General features: G+C 26.9%; 1 protein-coding gene across 1 annotated transcript in view; it reads right to left on the reverse strand.

Moving 5' to 3' along the window:
- Positions 1–20,992, reverse strand: part of LOC111680394 (connectin) — a 91,633-nt gene extending 70,641 nt beyond the window's left edge. Inside the window, exons 1-2 of the mRNA XM_046952131.1 lie at positions 20,830–20,992; positions 4,698–4,792 (exon numbers count right to left, since the gene is read on the reverse strand). The gene's annotated coding sequence lies outside the window, so the exon portion shown is untranslated. The remainder of the gene's footprint in view (positions 1–4,697; positions 4,793–20,829) is intronic.
- Between the last annotated feature and the right edge of the window lie 1,003 nt (positions 20,993–21,995).

Below are 21,995 nucleotides of genomic sequence, written 5' to 3' on the forward strand. Positions count from 1 at the left end.
GGGGACAATATTAGTTACATATTGTTCCCGACTGTCAGTTCATTACATGACAACACATTGTTTGAAATAGTAAATTACTAATTACTTAAATATTAAATCCATTAGAAAATAATCTACAATTAAACCACATTTATTAGTTATTAGCTTTTAATTGCAACAATATTTAATTGAATGTAATAACTTGCTATTAACTCAATTTAAAAATGTTACAACATTTTTTCCCCATATCATGAACAATCAATAGGGAGTGAGTTGGAGTTAAACTCTAGTAATTACCATGAAACACTTGTTAAAATCACAACAAAAATCTTATTAAAACAAGCAGTTGTAAAACAAACAAGTAAAATAATCCAAAAACAATTATGAAATCATTATAACAAAAAAAAAAAAAAAAACTACCACAACAACAAATGACACTTAAGAAGACTGTCTAGAATAATAACTCCTCTGTTTGCCTTTTAACTCTTGCAGTCACTCCACTTTACATATCAATTACTTACTGGCAAACATTCCTTAAATCTCATTTATGGGTACAGATTTTTAACAGTTTGATTTGTTAGAACAAGTAAAATACTTAAATTCGCTTTAAATAGGGGAATGTATTGTTCTTGTATTCTTTAGACGACGAAAAGGAAACAACCCTTAGTTTTCTTTTTTTTCCTTTTTTTTTAAAACCAACACAACACACAATTTTGAAAAGACAATTATACGGGTGTTGTTCAATTAAAAAAAAAACAACAAAAACTAGATTGCAAGAAAAAAACAATAAACCGTAAAGAAAAGAACATTTTACTTGTCTTTTGTTAAATATTAACTAGAGTAGAGATTTTTTTTAATCTTAATTTTAGATTTAAATGAAAGGGATGTTGGTTAGACAAAAAAAGGGTGTAATATCATTTAATGACTTTGTTCTTGTTGTTGTAGTTTTCTTACTCCTTTGTGTCGTTTTGCCTGTCATAAACGGAAATTATTTATTAAACCCGTAAAATTTAATAGAATTTTAAATCAAGTTAAATCAGTAAATTGGGAATTTGGTTAGTATTAGGATGGTGGTAAAAAAATTTTCAATTAAAATGTTATCTATTATAGCTACTCAAAAGTAAACGTTGTTAAACAATGTATATTCTGACAGGTTGTTTTAACAAAAAATCTGTTTGCTCATCTCTTATTAAAAGTAGTGTTTTTAATTTTTTTTTTAAAATTTTAAACATTTTTATTAAACTTTTATCTCTTGATCTAGTTTATCATTTTAAAATCTTGTCTTCTTTTAAAAAGTGTTTCTCCCTAATGTACATATGTATGTTTTTTAATCATATTTATGTAAATACTTGGGGATTTAGTTGTAAATATAAAATTTTTAGTTTTTAGTATTTAATTTATAGCTCTATTGTCCCTTTCAGTTTAATTTAACAATATAAGCTTTATAGTTTAAGTATTAAATCTGACATTTAAATTTTATACACAATACACATACAATATGTATTTTTAGTTATTATCGTTTTTTATAAATTTAGAATCGAAATAGTTTTATATGGGCTCAAGTTAATTTGTGGTAATAAATTTGGCCAATATATTTAAAGGCCTTCAGACATGTTTATGACCTTTTGATAATATTGTTAGGCATTTAAGTTTATAACCTAACGGTGACAATACTCGTGTTAGTTAATTAGCATAGTTTGTGTTTTAATCTGGTAGAACAGAGGTCGCGGATTTGCTTTCTATCTGAGACACTGGTAAAGGAGAGCACAATAGGACCGATAGTGGAATTGGGGTATTTCTTCGGATTTGATTATAGTGCCACTTACTTTTCAATCACTTCTTACCGTCTATATGGCATATAAGCATTTTTATAATGACTTACATATAATGAGATTAGTAAGTACTTTATAAACAGATGTTCTTGACAAACAGTAACTTCTGAGCACAAAAAGCTGACACGTAACCTTTTCTTAGTAACTATTCGGTGAAAGATAAATAGCAAGTCTAAATTGGATACTATAAAAGAAAGCAAAATTTTAATATTATTATGACGACTCTTTTTGCTACACAAAGTTTCCTTTTTTTTTAAATCTATCTTTGAAAGTTTATGTTTTATTACGATATATCTTTTTGTAGAACTCTATTAGAGGTTAAAGTATATAATTCGGAAATTAGAAGAATAGCTTTTCAACAAATATTTCAAGAAAATATAGCTTTTCAACAAATATTGTCTGAAACTGTCTTGAAGTTCTTGAGTAATTTATTGAAAACTAATATACAATTTTTCAACCCCAGCCCACTTAAATGGACATTAAGGTTATGACTTTCTTTGGACTTTCCATAGCATCGCCTTATAGCCAATACTGTCCTGATAATATAAGGCTGTTTTTTAAGTCAATTCGGTCAAAAAACTTCACGCACCTAAAGCAATTTCTAAAATGCTTTAGTTTGTAATTTTTTCAGAAAATATTTTAATAATTTTCATATAAAAGAATACTATTTTCTAAGGCAATATTGAAGAGATTTGTTAAAATTTCCATAACAAAGATTTAAAGAACAATGTTTCTTTTAAGACAATTTAATACAAATGCAAAAATGTTGACAATAATATTTTTTAGAAAAAGTAAAATTTATAAAAAACTTCAACGCCTTTGGTGAGGCAACTTCTTCACGATCGCAAAACAATATCATATTCCTTAACATCTGTTCACAAGCTCCAGTTATGGTATTTTTAATATTTGCAAAAATTGCAAAAAATCATAATCCTAATAGAGACGTTGATGTTTATAAAGCTTGAAATTATCGATCTCTCTGTCTGTCCATCCGTATTAATTGTAAATATATTTCTAAAAAATGTTATACATGACATTCTACACTCAACTTAAAATATATAAATTCAGCATTCATCTAAAAACATAACTCCTTTTGCTTATCTGACTGTCCGTCTGTCCTTCTGTCAATGTGATATTCTTTTGTACGAATCAGGATCCGGAGATTGTGGGTACGATTCACATTAAAGACAATCCCCCTATTATGAAAGTCGTTGTCAACACCAAGTCGACGTCGACAGTAAAAGTAACTGAGTATCAGTAATTTTCGATATTTCCTTATTTAAGTCCAGAAATCTGTTTTGGTATGAGTTAAAACCAAGTTGAGTCGATGCAACTTCTTTTCTGTCGACAGCAAATTTTATGACAAATCCAAATTGGTGTCCACGTTGATTTAGTATCGACAACGACCTGCATAATGGTGGTGATTAATTAAAGCATTAATGTTAAAGCTCAATACATTTTTTAATCCACAAACTGGAATCCACGTATCTATAGATAACCCTAAGCTGTGCTAATTGAGAATATGGTCAGGTTTACTAGATATCGTTGATCTCCTTTTATACTGTTGAAAATGGTTAAAATCGGTCAATTATTTCGTATAGCTGCCATACAACAGTATCCCCCATACAAAGTCTCCACAGAAATTTCAGTTTTTTTATTTAAAACTCAGTTTTATAGTTAAAAACTCAGTTTATTAGTGAAAACTCAGTTTTATAGTTAAAACTCAGTTTTTTAGTGAAAACTTATTTTTTCACTAAAAATCCAATAATTATTAAATATTACAATAAACATCAACGAGCTGATGATAGATAGGTATTAGTTTCACACAAAATTTATGACAAAAATTTCCTTCACAAATTATGACTTAATAGAGAATTCTATAAAGTTTACATAAACATAGTAAATATAAAACACAACTTTCTTAAAAAGTCCAGAAAATTCTTAAGAAAAACTTTTACCCCTAAGAAAAATACAAAGAATTTTAAATATATTTTTCTCATTAATAATTAATTCATATAGAATTTCTTTAGCATCAGTTTTAATGATAAAGTTAACATTTTATTATAAATAGCTAAACATTACCTTAGAAAAAAATATATTTATAAAATCTACATAAGCAATAGCTTTAAGCAACAATTTTTTTGACAAACATCATCATCGTTGTCATAAATCAAAAAAACAAAAAGTTAAACAAAAAATCCTGATGATGATGATGAAAAATAACAGTGTGACATCTTGTTGACACACTGTTTGAATTTATAATGGTAACTGACTGGGGTTACTACTATTTTTGGAACTTTACTTAACATTATTCTTTTTTTTTTTTGTATATCGTGTTATTATCACTCTTTTTTTGTTTTGAAACGAGAAAACAGAATTGTTGTTCTGCAGAAAATGGTGTAAAAAGTAAAGAGAAAAAGTAAAAAAATGTGTTGTTTTATTTATATTTTAACGTTTTTTTATTATTTACCTTAAAATAACCCAGTTTTTTTTTTATTCATTATATAAACCATCAACCTACATAATATTTTGTTATAATATTATTTACTATATATAGAACACAAGTACAATACGGAAGATGTAGCATTTTAAACTTGTCATCATGGTAACAGTAACAATACAAAAAGGGATAAAAAGCGTAGGAAAGGGAAAATAAAAGGAAAACAAATATAATTGATAAAAAAACGCGAGCTAATAATAATAATTTTTAATGAGTTTTGAAATTAGCTTTTAAATTTTATTTTAAATTTAAATATTTAAGGTTTTCTTTAATTTGGGAACCTATTATGTTCCCAAATTAAAGCTTTTGGTGTTGAATATTGTAGTTATAGTACTAATTTTTTATAACACCCAAATTTTATAAAAATAAGTTATACATATACTTACATTTTATCAGTTTTTTTCAGATCCAAGTTTTTTTTAAACAAAATATTGTAGTCCTATGAACATTTGGTAGTATATAAGTTATGAGTAGAGGATTTCTGAAAATAAGGAAAATGTATTTATTGTTAATACAGTTTTTTTTTTGGATAAATATTTTAAATTAATTTAAATTATAAATATTTAAATGTTTTTATGTTACAATTGAAATTTCTCCATGTTATTGTCAAAAAGAGTTTGAAAACCAATAACTAAATGTCTTACTCTATGAATATTTTTGACAGCCACTCAGGGAGCAATGTTTGAAGTGAAATGATTTTGAAAAGCTATTTTTGCCAAACCGAAATAATACCTGAACACTATAAAAGAAACGCATGTTTGCGATAAAAAAATTGTAATAACTCAAAACGTAAGATATTATATTCGAAGCCCGATCAAGCAGTCAAATCGATTATTCATACAATTCACTGCAGTATTACCGAATGCCTACACTAAGAATAATCCATCCTTAATTTTAAGAAAAAAAATTTCGTAACTACTTTTTTCGTAATATTTACAAAAATTTCGTATATATTACTAATTATTATGCTATAAAACCCTTTTCTATTTTTACGAAAGTACGAAAACCTTCCGTAATATTAATATAATATTAATCATTAAATAAAACTGCAACCTTTTTATAAAATTTAGGAAAAAGTATAATATAATTCATGAATTTTTTATAATAAAAGGAAAAATTTGTGTGGAGAATAAATGTTTCTATAAATTAATATTTCGTAAATTTTATCGTATTTATTCAAAATTTACTTTTTTTAAATTTATGTAAATGTATTTTCTTAAGATTATTTTACATTATACTAAAATATTTCGTAAAATTTCGTATATATTACGAAAGAATTTCGTGATGCGAAACAACGAAAGATTCGTACAATGTACGATATTTTTCGTATATATTAGGCACGAATTTTTTTCAGTGAAGCTTTATTTAAAGACAGCATTAGCCGCAAATACTTATGTTCATAATATACATGTAGACCTGTAAAAACTATTTAGAAAGATGTGTTTGGTTATTGTAAAGAATCTGCCCTGCCCTAGTATAACTTGTTTCGATCCATGCAGAACGTTCTCTCTCGGATACCTTACTCTTTAGAAGAGGCTTGACTAGTTCTTGGTTTAACATGATGATGAACGGTTTATTTTATTGATTTTGATCCATGCAGAACTTTCTCTTTCGTATACGCCAAGCCTTAAAAGAAGCTTGACGGATTTCAGAAGGGGGACCTTATATAATGGTAGGATCAATAATGGAACCTTGTCTCTCGCTTGAAAGGTTTTTGCTCTTAAAAAACTTACTTGTGTGGAATTTCAGTGCTATATTCGTATTTTGGAGCCAGTAGTTAGTGTTGAAGTCCTTTTCTGTGGGGTATGTTATAGGAGCCATTTTTTGGAGGGGGCCCTACTTGAGGGGTAGGGTCAATTAGGGACCGATCCCCATAAAATGTGGTAGAGTAAATTTGGCTCATATAAAACTTATTTCTGTCGAATTTAAAGCTGTTTTTCGGAGCGCCACTTGTATGGAGGTTATACAAAACGTGACCTCATATTACCCATTTTAAATACCAAACAAACCTTACCTATAAAGAATATTTCTTTTCGTTTGAAAGCACGATAAAGCTTTTAACAGACAGACATATGGAGAGACAGACAGACAGACGGACGGACAGACATGGCTAGATCTCCTTAAAATTTAATAGGACCTATAATATATATACTTCTGTAAGACTATGATCAATATTTCGATTTGTCACAAAAGGAATGAAAAAATCTATATACTTCCCATCTTATTATTAAAAGCCACCATCAAGCTTTTAAAATACGACTATTAACTAGTTTATTGACTACTTTTCTAGTATTTTAAATAATCTATTGACTAGTTAATGTTAATAGAATACGTATTGAAGCAATAAGTCCGGATATAAATGAATCGCTCAATCACGACCTCACAACAATTTATGAATGGGTCAATTTTAACTTCCACAAGACACAATGTTCTTTTCCATCTATATTTATGGGTGGTGTATATATAAGGAATATGAAACTATTGATATTCTGGTTATGAAAATACAAATATCGAAAGAAGCATTCATATTTCACTCCATCTAATATCCTTACTAACCCGCTTATTCATAAACGATAGTTTTATAAACGATTTATAAATTTCATGTGGAAATTTTATTTTATGAACCTGTTATATAATGTTGTTTATGAATAAAGGGTTTACAAAAGAGTTTAGATGGAGTTAAATATGAAAATGGAAGAAAACTCTCATATCTGGTCCAGAGAAAAATCATTCTCCCGCTACAATGTTCGTATGTGGAACAAAGTTTATTTTTGCAGTAGTATGCCAACCATTTTCGTTGTGAAAAGTTTTATATCAAATGTCCACAAAAACGATACTATCCTCAATCCCATATCCTATTTTCCTAGTTCGAACACAATTCATTTCAAAAGTAGGGATGATTCCCTAAATCAGACGTTGTTCTGACAACGAAGATTTTCGACAAATTACATGTACACAACACGATCGCATACGAACCTCTAAACAAGAGCATAAAAAATACAAATATTTTATTTAGTTGCTTGACAGCATTCAACAAAGCAGGTTGATGTCGCTTTGTTAAAGAAATTGCAAACACAACTTGAAAAAACAAAAACAACTTGCAAAAGTAAGAGCATAATTTACAAAAACAACGTACACTCTAAATAATTTTCTAGAATGCATAACAATGAAAGTAAATAAGTTAATCTTGTTTCATACTTTTTTTGTACATTTTAAGTACATTGATTACACATTGTTTATAAATATTCGCATTTTACAGTAATGCAATTTAATCCTCAAAATTAAAAATAACCGAATTTTTTTTTCAGTGCAATTTCAATGAAAAAATGATAATAGTGTGTGTGTAGTGGTGATTTTTTTTTATCTGCATCTCTATCCGCCGGTATATGCCCTAAATACTGGTCCAAGAGAGAAATAACATCAGACTAGAAAATAAACTATGTAATGAACTCAACAATACACTAGTGAACTAGTTTTTAGTAAACAAAATAATCAATAGTAGAGTCAGATACAAACCAATATCCTAATCAATAGATGTGTCAGTAGCTAATGATTATTGTATGTATATAAATCATCTATGGATATGTACTATATGTATCCAAGTATGTTCATATCAGAAAAATCGTATATATATTTTCTATAATTGGTTATGTAAAGAAATATAAGAAAAATATGTCCAATTACGAATCTATATAAAGTCCATATAGAATTTATTTTAGCTGCGTTACTGAAACTTCCTTTTCCGTTGCTTGTCACTATTAATATTTGTCATGCATTTAATCTTTAAACTCTTAAGTAGCACACACTTTCTAGTCGTTCTTAATCAATCACAAAACTTTAACTCTTTTTCTTCAAAAAATACACAACACACCTACAATCCTTTCATAAATAATTTTCCAAAAAAAAAATAGTCTTCATACTCCTGATAATTTACTAGCTATAGTTGTTTTTATTGTATGAATATTTCTATTTTTTCATATAGAAAAAAATTCTCTTACTAAAAATAAAGCATCTGTTATTTTTAAGATAAGTTTTCGTATGTTTTTACTCAATTCACTTTAAGGTTTAGTTAAACATTTTGTTTTTTTTTTTTGCTTACAAACTGTAGAAAATCTTTTTCTACTCTACCTGTCTTTTGATGCAGACTAGTAACTTTTTCCAACTTGTTTACTTGCAACACACACAGCAGTTGGAAAGAAAAACAACAAAAAACAGAGAAAATATTGATATCTTCTATACATATTTGTCGTTTCTCTACTACAGTTTTCACCCAAAAAGGAATTTCATTTTTCTTTTGCTACAAACTTGTCGTATAAGAAAATTCGGTATTTGTTAACATGAAAATATTTCATATTTTTATATACTAGTACTTTCATTTTATTTTCGGAAAGGAAAAAACTACAACAATAACTACCTGGGGAATCTGTTTACTAACGAGTAGATGTCAAATTATGGGTTTGAAGTGAGAGTAAGTGAATATGTATATAGAAGGACTATCTTTGGAATGACATGATGCAAAAAAGGAGGTATATGTGAAACAGTTAAAGAATAGGTAACAGTTCCTAGATTTTATTAAGACTATACAAGTTATGTTGTAATGGATTAATAACTATTTAGCTTATACATTCCACTTAAAGTCCTTAAAATTTGTAGATTATTTTCCTTAACTCCTTAAAATAGCAGCTCATTTTAATTTACCTAAACCTATCTCATTTTTATATATTTTCTTTTCATGTCCTTAGTAAGTATGTCTAAATGTGTTATAACACATTTTTGTGTATTTTCTACGTTTCTTTTGACACAAATATTTTCGAAATACTTTAATATTTTCGTAGAAAAGAAATTCCAGTTTTTTTGTTGTTTATTGTAGTCAATGTGCCACCTTCACCTTTTCTTTTCCTATGAAAGTGATGGCTTGGCTTTTCTAGATAGTATTTTTTATTCTTTCCATAAGCAATAAAAGGTAAATTTTCTTCTCCCAGAGAAAAAAAAAATACTAATAACAAACTATGCAAATTTTCTTTTATATTATTGTAAAGTTTAGTGAATTTTCGAAAATTCTGTTTGCATACACTCACATATATCGAAAAAGAAAAAGAGTGCTTTTATTGACTAAAGTAAAATATTATTAAACATACAACTTTAATTTGACTACAACTAGAATTTTGCCTACAAAAAGACTTAAATTTTTACAAATTTTTTTTTATAAAATTTGTTTGTAAAATTCTTTTAATTTTCTTCTATATTTCTCTAAGTGTAAATTTAGTATGCTAGTAGGTTTAGTGTATAGAAAGCCTGAAGCTGAGTATTAATTAAAATTCTCCTTTTTTTCTTAAAGAATATTTGCATCACTTGTTATTGACATATTTTGTTACAACAACAGAAAATTTGTTGCAGTTTACTTTCATGTTTTTAGTTTAAAATTAAATTAATAACTTACTAAGTGATGAAAGATTGTGGTAAAAAAAAGCAGAAGTTAAGCTTTAGTGTGAGAAAGTTTGACAGATTTTGGTTGGAACTATTAGAAGTGAAATTAATTTTAAAATAAGTAAGAGTGTTATATTCGGTTGTATCCTTCGCGGTAATATATTTCAAAGAACAATTAAGAAATTATATTCGGACATAATTAACCTCTAGTTTGATTACAAGGTTTACAAGCCCTATTCGGTGGCTCAGTTGTATAGGGGTTTAGTGAAATAATGGACCGATCTTCATCATTTTTTCTAGGCTTTGTCCCTGGAACAGAAGAAGATCATGTACCAAGTTTAATTGAATCTTCAAAATTGCGACCTGTTGTTTGATTACAAGGTTTACATGGACGGACGGACATAGCTTAATCCACTCAGAAAGTGATTCTTAGAAACAACATCTTCTGATCGTTCTCCTAAAGCACGCCTACTTTAAACACGAAAATCAAAAATTTACGTTAAAATCATATTTTAGTCACATATGTAGATTCAGTCAACTCTAGAGTAGGGTATAGGCACATATATTCAATCCACTCTAGAGTAGGGCATCCAAATCTCATACTAAGCTATAGGGATTAAGCAGGACTACGCTTTCCAGAGTAGCGTTTGACAGATTATTAAAAACTGCTTCTCTATTGCTCGTAACACACTTGCTCTATAGGTAGAGCGCTCTGGCCACATATAGATCCATGCAGATCTAATTATCTCCTTGCTTACCTAGGAAATAACTAGGTAAGCTAGTATCGATTGTTACTGGTCTCTGTTTATTTGGAAACCATACCAGTCGCTTTCCGTTCAATGATTACTATAGGTGTTGCTAAAATAAGGATGAAGAGGAGACTATACATATCTCATCTTTTCTGTAATTGTCCTGCCTTGCAGAGCATTGAATTCAGACGCTTGAATCGGCCTACTTTGGCAATCTATCCAAGATGTCGATTATTGGCGTTCATTAATTTGTTGGAATGGCTATGATCTTCGGTATTTTACACTAATCAGGAAGTAATCTTGCGGATAAGCCTTTTTACTCTATGGCAATTAGTCTTGTTTGATCTCATCAAAATTTTCTCACATTTTCTTTCTTCCTTTCCTATTGTTATCCCCTTTATACTTTTACCTATTATTATAAAGAGCGCTTTAGATTAGAGAACGAGTTTGTAATCTGTATTTAATCACAATATTTTATTTATTAATATAAAAAGATTAATCTAAGAGTAGATTACAATATATGGAGTACGTAAGTGTACTCTACAGTAAAATTCAAGAAGAGAATTGTTATTCCAAATTATATATTTTCAGTTTTTAACTAATGCTTCTCTGGAAGTCATTAAACATCACTTCAATAGAAGCTAAACAAGTGCACTTATTGTGACCAAAGTATGTTAGTTTACTCCAGGGTGGAGTGCGGTATGGTACTCTACAGTAAATTAAGCAGGAGTACTCTATAGCGAAGTACACTAGTGTACTCTTGACTCGACTGTGAATTTTTTTTCACGTACTATAATTATTTTTATTACTCTACGCATAATAAATAACAAATTAAATATTCCTTCCATTTCATTGGTGACGATGATTTCAATAATTAACCAATTATGCAAAAAGCTACTTTTCAAAAAATCAAACATTTTTATTTATTAAATTTGCATTATTATCGTTTAATTGAAAAATATATATAAAAAGCTCTTTGTTGTTGTTTTTTTTTTTAATAAAAATCCAACTAAACAAAAAATTCATAAAAAACAACATTTTCAATTATTTAAATTAAACATTTTATGTTAATAAACTTTAGCATATTTTATTTTTCCACACTTAAAAATAACACTTTTTTTAAATCATATTTATAAAATGTTTGTTTGATTAATATTTATTTAATTTTATGTTAATTTTTTTTTCTTAAATACCACCATTTTAAAAATTATTTCTAATTACAAGAGTCTGATCCACTGATTATTAGTATTTCCCTAATGAGTGTTAAATTTTTACATTATAAATTATTTAAATTTAAATAATATTTGAAATACTTAAAAATTTTACATTTGTTAGTTTCATACGAAATAAAATTAAATAAAACGTAAAATTTAATTACATACAATCCTGTAAAATTTATAAATTATAAATAAAGTTTTTAAATATATAAATTATTTAAATGTAAATACATATTTGAAAAAAAAGAAATTATAAATGAACTAAACAACCAAATTTAATTTTATTATTTAGATGTTTTTTTTTTTATTTTATATTGTAATTAAAACATACAACTACTCCTTCACCCTACTCCCTACAGTCTACATTTATTTAGCTGTTGTACTCTTATTAATAAAAAATAATGCGCATTTGTGTTAATTACACATCATCATCATCATCATCCGCGACAATATAATTATCATCATAATCATCGGCAACCATCCTTATTATAATTATAATCACCATGAGATTAAGATAAATATATAATTGAATTTAATATTGTTGCCTTTAACATGTGCCAGATAAAATTAAATAAAAACAAAATCATGGAAACACAAAAAATTACTTCAAACCGGCAGTAATTAGCAAAATATTACCGGTCTTTTTTAGGCATTTTTATGAAATGTAATTAGTGTAAAACAACGTTAACAACAACCATAGCTTAACAAACAACATAAATTATGCCCATATTTTACTTAATAAATCAGCACAAATTAAAAGCTCATAAATATTAACGCTAAATATTTATTTGCAAAAAAAAAAAAATAAACAAACTGGAAAACATGTTTCAAACAATGACTACATTTCGTAATTGGCAAATTAGATTTTACGCACAAAAGAAAGTTGGAAAATTATCTTAGACTTATAATCAATTTTTGTATTTAGGATAATTAGAGGACATTAAGGAAATTCCTCTTAAGAGAATACTGCGAACACGGAGTAGACGCTGCTGTAGAGTACACTAGTCAAGTTCTATAATTTACTCTACTCTGGAGCAGGTATAAAAGTATAAATTACGGTGGCAATTACGCTATCAAGAATCTTTAGATAGACTCTTACCATTTCTAATTTAATATGGAAATAGTACTGAATTAGCAATGGACTAGAACTGAACAAAAACTGAACTAGAAATGAACTAGAACTGAACTAGAACTGAACTAGAACTAGAACTGAACTAGAACTGAACTAGAACTGAACTAGAACTGAACTAGAACTGAACTAGAACTGAACTAGAACTGAACTAGAACTGAACTAGAACTGAACTAGAACTGAACTAGAACTGAACTAGAACTGAACTAGAACTGAACTAGAACTGAACTAGAACTGAACTAGAACTGATCTAGAACTGAACTAGAACTGAACTAGAACTGAACCCGAACTGAACAAGAACTAAACTAGCTCTGAACTAGAACTTAACTCATTAATTCCGATAAAATATCGCTTATTCTCCAAAGTTATGATAATATGTTTTTCTTTTATTATAAATTAAAACTATATTATAATATAATACTATATATGCTAATTATAATTGTAAACATTTATTCTTAACATCAATTAAGTCCTTACTATCCGACTCTCCTATTCTATTAAGTACCTATTGTCCTGATCTTCCCATGTCTAATTTTAACCATTATACAAATACACATATAAACAAGTAGACATTGTAGCCAATTATTTAAATATTTAACTAAATTAGTTACTGGTACTACACAATTCTGGTATTTATTTATTCATTCACATAGAAATATACACAACTTTCTAAACAGTTCCGAACCAGAAAAGTAGTATTTATTTTGTGTGTATTTACTTATTTATTTTAAACAAGTTATCAAATTACAATCAATTGACGTTCACCTCTTTTTCTGTTTACAACTTGTTTTTTTGTGTCTATCTGTCTGTCTTTGTGTCCGTCTGTCTGTGTTTTATTTGCCGAACTGAACTTGAGTTTTTGTGCAAATTGTTTATTGGTCTTTGTGTTTAACAAATATTTGTTTATGTGCAACAATATGTTGCATGTATATTATAAGTGTTGTAAGAGTGTTTTTATTTTAAAATACTTAAAGTTTAACTTACAAGTCGTTTTATATTACAACAAAGTAAATTTTATTGTTTGAGGTTAAAAGGGAAAGAAAAATTTATGTTTTAAATTTTTAAGAGGGAAGGTGTGATATTTAAAATTGTACTAAAAATATTGTCTCTCTAATGAAAAGTTTTTATTCTACCTTTATTAATGCTTAGTTAAGTATTTGTTTTCATTAATTGAATTTATGTAAATAAGTTATCAAATGTAATGAGTATCAGTAAGAAAAGTTTGAAAATATACAAAAACAAGTAGGAAAGTATAGTCGGGCATGGCCGATAATACCCTACACCATGAGTATATTTTTAAAATTTTTACTTTGTATAAAGAAACTTTTATGTTGAATATTTTTCCAAAATATTTAAGCAATTTATTGATAAAAAAAAACTAAAATTTCTAAATGAGGCTTTATATAGGTCAAATTGGGCCGATCCTCGGTAAATTTGTGAAAAGGATATATTTTTAAATAACAGTTATTTTTGTTGAGTTTCATTACGATACAAATGGTTACAAGTCAATTTTAGACGTTTAAGACATTTTTTGAAGGGGTGTTTGTATGGGGGCTAGGGTCAAATAAGGGCCGATCCTTACGAAAATCTGCAGTGTCATAAATACTTATGTAAAACTTATTTATGTCAATTTTTAGAGAGATAATATAATATTTGACGTAATTATGGCATAAAAAGTTCAAATCGGGAGGTACGGTTGTATGGGGGCTAGGTGAAATAATGGACCGATTTCAACCATTTTCAATAGGCTTTGTCCCTGTACCAAAAAACATGCTTGGTCCAAATTTCATCAAATTATCTTGAAAATTGCGGCCTGTACCTTGCGCACAAGGTTTACATGGACAGTCAGCCGGACAGACGGACAGACGGACGTACATGTCTTAATAGACTCAGAAAATGATTCTGAATCGATCGGTATACTTTAAGGTGGGTATTGGACCAATATTTTTGTATGTTACAAACATCAGCACAAACGTATAATACCCTCCCCACTATAGTGGTGTAGGGTATAAAAATCATTTTAGAAAGAAAATGAACAGAATTAAGGAAAGAAGTATATTTGTGTTTAGTTCCAGAAATAAACGAAAAATATATTTTTTGAAGATTATGTTATGAATTTTAAAGTTAAACATTTTTATTTCCGATGAAACTTCTTATTTTATTATTTTTTTCTGATTAATTTATTTTTTTAAAAGACTCCACGTTAAAATTTTCGGTAAAATATTCCTTGTTGAAACTTTTGATTCTTTTGAAATTTTTAATTAGTTTAAATAAACGAAAGCGAAATTTGATAATTTTATAAAATCGATTTTTCAGATTTTAAGTTATTTAGTGTTGGCATATGCGCCCTTATGTTGAATGATCATTATTAGAATCTTTATACTTTTATTTGACAACTATCCCTAATAAGTTTTTTAATGAAACCAAAAAGTGGACTTAATCATTTGCTTAATATTATCCAAAAATATTGGTCCTTTACCCTCCCTATATTATTCTTATCGAATCTGAATTACTTTCTGAGTCGATGTAGCTATGTCCGTCTGTCTTTTTATCCGTATGTCTGTCTGTATGCCTGTCTGTCTGTCTGTCTGTCTGTCTGCCTGTATGTATGTATGTATGTATGTATGTATGTATGTATGTATGTATGTATGTATGTATGTATGTATGTATGTATGTATGTATGTATGTATGTATGTATGTATGTATGTATGTATGTCTGTCTGCCTATCTGTATGACCATGTAAAGTTTTGGGAAAGCTCTAAGTGGCAATTTCCAAGATAATTTAATGCAATGTAGCATGTACTCTCTTTTTGACTTAAGCCTATTGAAAATTTGTTAAAATCGGCTTATAATTGCACCTATCTTCCACAATTCCGTAGCCCCGAATTGAAGTTTTTAACTCATAATTATATTAATTGCTGTAGTAGATCAACAAAAAACTTATTCGTATAAAAGTCTTAATGATAGTGCCAATTTACATAATGTTTGGGCCTTATTTGACCCTAGCCCCCATAAAAAGTCCCCTTTAAAAATGACTTGGAAGTCTAGTCATTCGTTTACTTTATACTTGTTTTTTTTTAATTCTAAACTAAAACTTTTTATAAAATCAATCAATCATTTAAAATAATCCCCATAAAAAATTGTTCACAAATTGTCCAAAAATAAATATGCTTACATTGAAAATACTTTTATTTACAGTTATTTACATTTTCATAAAATTTATTTTATAGGATTAGATTTTGTTATTGCCTTGCTTTTAATACCATTAATTTAGCTTGAATTTTATGAACATTTAAATACCTAAAAACCATAATAAAGGCAGAATTAAGTCTATTACCTTTATTTTTATTTCTAGACTATTTTATTTGTTTTTAGAATCCATTTATATACTCTTCATGTTTTTTTTTCTTATTTTACACAATAATAAAAATAAAGGATGTTTTGTAATCTTCAGCAAATTAAATTTTATTTAGTTTATTTGTAAAGGAAACTATGACTTTTTTTTAAAATTTTTATAAGTTTCTGGTTTTGGTTTTATGAAATTAAAAATGCAAAATCTTTTTAGAATAAATAAATGTGTAAAACTATATTATTTTTATATGTCTTTATTTGTTTCTGGGAATTTGTTTAATAAACAAATTTTTAGGAGCTGTAACTATAAAATGAGTATTTTCTTCTTCTTTTTAATGCAGGAATTTTTAATAAATGTTTGTGATTTTTATAAGAAAATTTACAAAACTTAGATCAATATGATTTGCAAATATTTAATTTTTAGTTTTGTGTTCAACTTGCGTAAAAAGGCCTTAAATTTATTACAAATAATAGGATAAATAATTTACAAAATATAAATTTCAATTATTTACTTTACAAAACATATTAACTAACTATTCCTTGAAATAAGAATTAACTTTTTTTTTTTTTGATTTAAAAATAATTATATAAAATATATTTATAATGATAATAATTTCTAAGAAACCAACAATCAAGCAAAATATTTTTAATCACTTTACCATGAAAAACGATTTTAAAAACTTTTTTGTTATAAATCATTTTAACAGGAATCATTTGCACATTTTTAAAATATATTTATCGCTTTGTTTAAGAAATTATTTAAAATAACACTCCAAGAATTTTAATACATTGTTAATGAATATTTTAAAACGAAAAGTTAATCAAACTTTTAATGGAAATAAAATTGAGTTAAATTGGAAACAACAGTTTTTTTTTAATAAAAAATTTATATCAAATAATTTTTAATAATCAAATTACTTTTATTTAAAGAAACTTATAAATTTATTAAAATTAAAAATTATAAATATTTAAATGATTTTTTTAAAAAAAAAAGTGTGTATATAAATTTCTAGTCACTCTTTTTTCTTTAGAACTGTACTGTAGTTGTCGTTTTTAAATCCTCTTGTTTATATGTCCGTCCTTCTATCTGTCTGTTTATAAAAATTAATTTTCTTAATATTTCAATTATTCTCCGCGTTCAAATATTCAATAAATCCTTCAGATCCTTTATTTATGACACGCTAGAAATAATTGAGATATGAACAAAATTTCCAAACAAGCCATAAAAATCCAAAATGTTAAAAAATACGTTTTTTAATAAATAATGCAAAATACAATGAATTTAACACAATTTAGCTATATTGTTATAAATATATATATACCCTACTACATTGCAGTGTAGGTGGTGTTATGTGTTTGGACCTTTAACGACTCATTATTTCATTTCCAAGTCGATTAAGATGTGTACGTCTGTCTGCCCAGCTGACAGTCTATAAAAACATTTTGCGAAATTCTTAATATCTTTTGATGATTTTTGGACCTGAAATTTTTTATTAATCTAAGTTCAGAGCTTATTGAATCCGGACCATACCTTCCAATTTTGACTATTATATCATAAAAAAAATCACCATAACATTGACGGTTTCTACAATGATTGGTCGTCATTCAACCTTAGTTCTCATACATATAAACACCCCAGTAGAAAATGACTTAAACGCTTATAATTGATATATTTATAATCATGTATTTATAATATGATGATCGGGCCACATTTGACCTATACTCTCATACAAAACGTATTGAGTAAATTAGTTGTTTATGAAGTTTTCAAATTATTATTGATTATACCCTTCACCTTCGTAAGAAGTATCTTTTTGTTTTTAATTTCCACAATATAATTTTGCGACCCCATAAAGTCGACTTAGGCATGTCTGTCTGTCTGTTAAAATAATTTTTCTGAAGACCCCAGAAATTTACAGGATCCAAATCTTTAATAATTCTGTCAGACATGCTTTCGAAAAGTTTTTGTATTTATAATCTATATACATAAAAGAGTAGCGTTACTGACTGACTGATTCATCATCGCACAGCCCAAACGGCTGAACCTAGAATCATGACAGTAGATGTGTTTTTGGTTATGTAGATCCACTAAGGAGGGATTTTTGGAAATTTACACATTTACGGGTAAAAAGGGGTACTTTTTTGATATTATACTCTTAAGGGGTAAAAATGTGTAACAAAGGTGATTTTGGTACCTTTTTCAGCCCTTTATAACTTTTAAACTAATGAACATAATCAAATTTTTCTAAATATTTGGAGACAACTTTTTAGTACTTTTTATCTCATAATTGTACTTTTTTAATTTTCTAAAATATTCAATCTAGGAACATTAATTTTTTACATACATGGTCTTGACTGAATAATATTCTGGAAGTGGGAACTATTTGGTACTTTTCTATTACTTATTCAAATGGATTCTTTATAATGGTTAACCGGAACACACGGTCCTTATTAAATGAGAATTTATTGAAAGAAATCTTTGTACTTTTTCGTTTTTCCGATGGTACTTTTTGATATTTTTACTGATGGTACTTTTTAGCATGTTTAAAAAAATCAAAATTATGTTCTAGTAGACCTCAAAATTTAAATTGCAAAAATAGCTAATATGTGAGAGTTATTGACTTGATATCTGATATATTATTGAAACGATAATATCCCAAAAATTTGCTGTTAAAATCTAAAAAGATAAAAATGTCTACAAAATTCGTATTCACCTACTGTGGTATCCACAGTTAACGTTAGTTAACTTAAAGATGAACATGTGTAAAATTGGTGGGTAATAGGTCCGTTATTATTTCAAATAACACTGAGATTAGTAAAATATTATTTTAAAGGGTATTTTTATCATTTTCTTTTATTAAAAAATTCACATTGCATAAAAGGTCTATTTGTTAAAAATATTTTCGAATCCCATTTCGATTTACAAGCACTGAGTTTGTCATAATCGTGCTTAAAATTTCAAAGGAACCTATTCTTAATCAAACTTATACATAAATCCAAAGGCTAACAACAGGTGTTCGCAAAAAGAAAGCAGCGAATTTTTTACCTATTTTTAGCCGACTATCTATCGATAGTATAAAAATCTTATGATTCTAAATTATTTATTCAATTTACAATCGGTTCCTTGTATTGTGTGAGTCACAAAAAAATTTCAGATACAAATTTTTCGAAACAAAACTAAATTCACAATCAGAAAATTACGACTTATCACATTAGAAGCGTGTTAATTGGACAATTGTTTAACTTATTAAAAAATAAATATCAATTATTTAGTTATTATTTAGTTTAGTTAAAATTAAACCATTTCAATTGGATTCCTTAAATCCTTAATTTCAAAAAAATCGTCATAAATAAGTATTTTTAACAATATCAATTTTCACAAAGGAAAAGAAAAAAATTAAAAGTCTTAAAAATATATTTTCTTTTAAGTAATGCTCCCGTTTATACCAGAGCATATGTTCCTATGATCTTTTAAATTCGATCAAAAAATTATATAATTTTTTTTTTTTTAATAACAGGGGTTAATATTTAGTTTTTAAATTTTACTAAAAAAACGACAAATTTTAAACTCTGCAAACTTGAACTGAAATATTTTGGGATTTGGGGTCATTTTTTTTAAATTAAAAAAAATCGTTTGTTTTCTAATTCTTCTCCAGTAGACCGTAGGTGGTTTGTTCGATTTCCTCCTGAGGCCTAGATGTATTTCTTCTATCTTATTATTGTTATTCTATTATTTCAACTATCTAACTAAATCTTTGATAAAATATTATGAATTAAAATTTTTTGCTTCATGTTCTATTTTAAAGTTAAAAAAAAAAAAATTAAATTTTATGAAAAAAAAAATTTAAAAAAATTATTTAATAAAGTTATTTATCTACTTAATTCGAAATTATTACATGTATATTTTATAAAGCAATTTTTTTATAAATTATAAGCCTTAAAAATGACCAACGTTAAATCCATAATTAAATTATCAAAATTTATCTCAAACCCAACATAGACTCCGTAATAACTTGTACTTACATAATCACTTACTTCTCAATGTCAACTACATACCGTTTGTATTACTTTCTAGTTCTTTGTAATAATATCTTATAAACAAATTCGTAAGTCCCTTGATCTGTGCTCACACCGAACGAACATAGTTGTGTGTGAAACCATTATTAGACGCATAATAAAATAACTAAACAGTGGTGTTATAAATAGGACAGCGAACATACGAATAATAAGAATTCTGTGTGTGTTTTTTTTAAGGCATAAGAACTGTAAACTCCTTATATGTAAGTACTTATTTAAATACTGATTTGTAAGCGGGCGCAATAAATATTTGTGTCTAATGTCATCACCGTGTTAAAAGAATGATCATTTCAACTGATTACTTTTCAGCTTTTGCTGGCAACTTATCCCCTGGTCGCCCCTCTAAAACAACAAACAGCTTTCGACATGCATATTTAATAACCATAAAAAAGTATAATATATAAAAAAAAGTTGTACAGGATTTAACAAACCACAATTATGCTTTTTTACATATTATTCTCACAACATTATTTAATTTTAAAACAATAGCCATAGAATTATCAAAAATAAAATTTGTATTTATTTAAAGTATTAATAGTAATTCACAGCCAAAAAAAAAAAACTTACTTGTTTAAAAATATTTAATTTTTTTTTTGTTAATTTTGCTTGCAGCATAAATTATACACTTTTTGTCAATTTTTATTATATTTATTTGTTTGCACTTCTTTTGTGTGTTTTAATTTTCTTTTATGATTTATAAAAATATATATGGATTTTTTTCTAAAGGTAATTTTAATATTAAATTTTCTGTATATAAATAAAGGTTTTTTTTTATTATTTAAAACTTTTTTTTTTCAATTTTTGCACAAAAAGTTTACATATAAAATTTTTCACTATATTATTTGCTCGTTTAATATGATTTTTTTATCAGAAGAAAAAAATGCTTGATACACATTATATTTATACAGGTCAATTAAAATTGCATTATAAGCGATTAAAATTTTTCTTTGTTAAGTTTTTTATTTATTTTGTTTTACATCAGGCAGAAATATTTGTTGTTTTTAATTAATCCTTTTTTTAAATTATACAAGTAAAGTTTTTTTTAATTTTTCATATTAAAAATTATTTTCAGCCAAAAAAAAACTTGTTGCATTTTCTTTATATAACTTTAAGCTTTTAAAAGGTTTTGCACAAATTTAATTTTTATTTCAGAAAATTAATTTGTTTTTTTTCTAAATTCTTTTAACTTTTGCTAAAAACGCATAATTATTAAAAGAAAAAAATTAATTAAAACTAAACACAATTTTTATTTAATTTTACACTGAGTTTAAAATTTTTTCTTATTAGCTTTTTTTTGACAAATATCCTTTTGATTGAAAATTTTGCTGGAGTTTTTTCTTCTATTTATTGTTGTAGTTGTTTTAAATAATTTTTTTTTAAGAATGCCGAGCAACACGTTGTTGACACAAAGACCGCCTAACAAAGACTAATATCACAACACAACACGCCAAGTGCTACATCAAAACACGCAATACACTCACTCACTCTTTTGTATTAAATGATGATAATAATGGAAAAGCAATCCAAGCTATAGCCAGCACAACAGCACAGCACAACTCCGTAGTTGTCGTCGTCCGTTATCTTGTTCTTCTTGTTGGGATTTTTTCCCTACAACTGCTACAACTACTCTACTCTACTTTACTCGCACTTCTGTTGCTGTTGGTTTAGCTGGCTGCTATTTAACAAAAATAACAACAACAGCAGCAAAACACAAAAAAAAAAAATAGAACTAA

The sequence above is a fragment of the Lucilia cuprina genome, chromosome 5, assembly GCF_022045245.1.
Source record: "Lucilia cuprina isolate Lc7/37 chromosome 5, ASM2204524v1, whole genome shotgun sequence".
Lineage (NCBI taxonomy): Eukaryota > Metazoa > Arthropoda > Insecta > Diptera > Calliphoridae > Lucilia > Lucilia cuprina.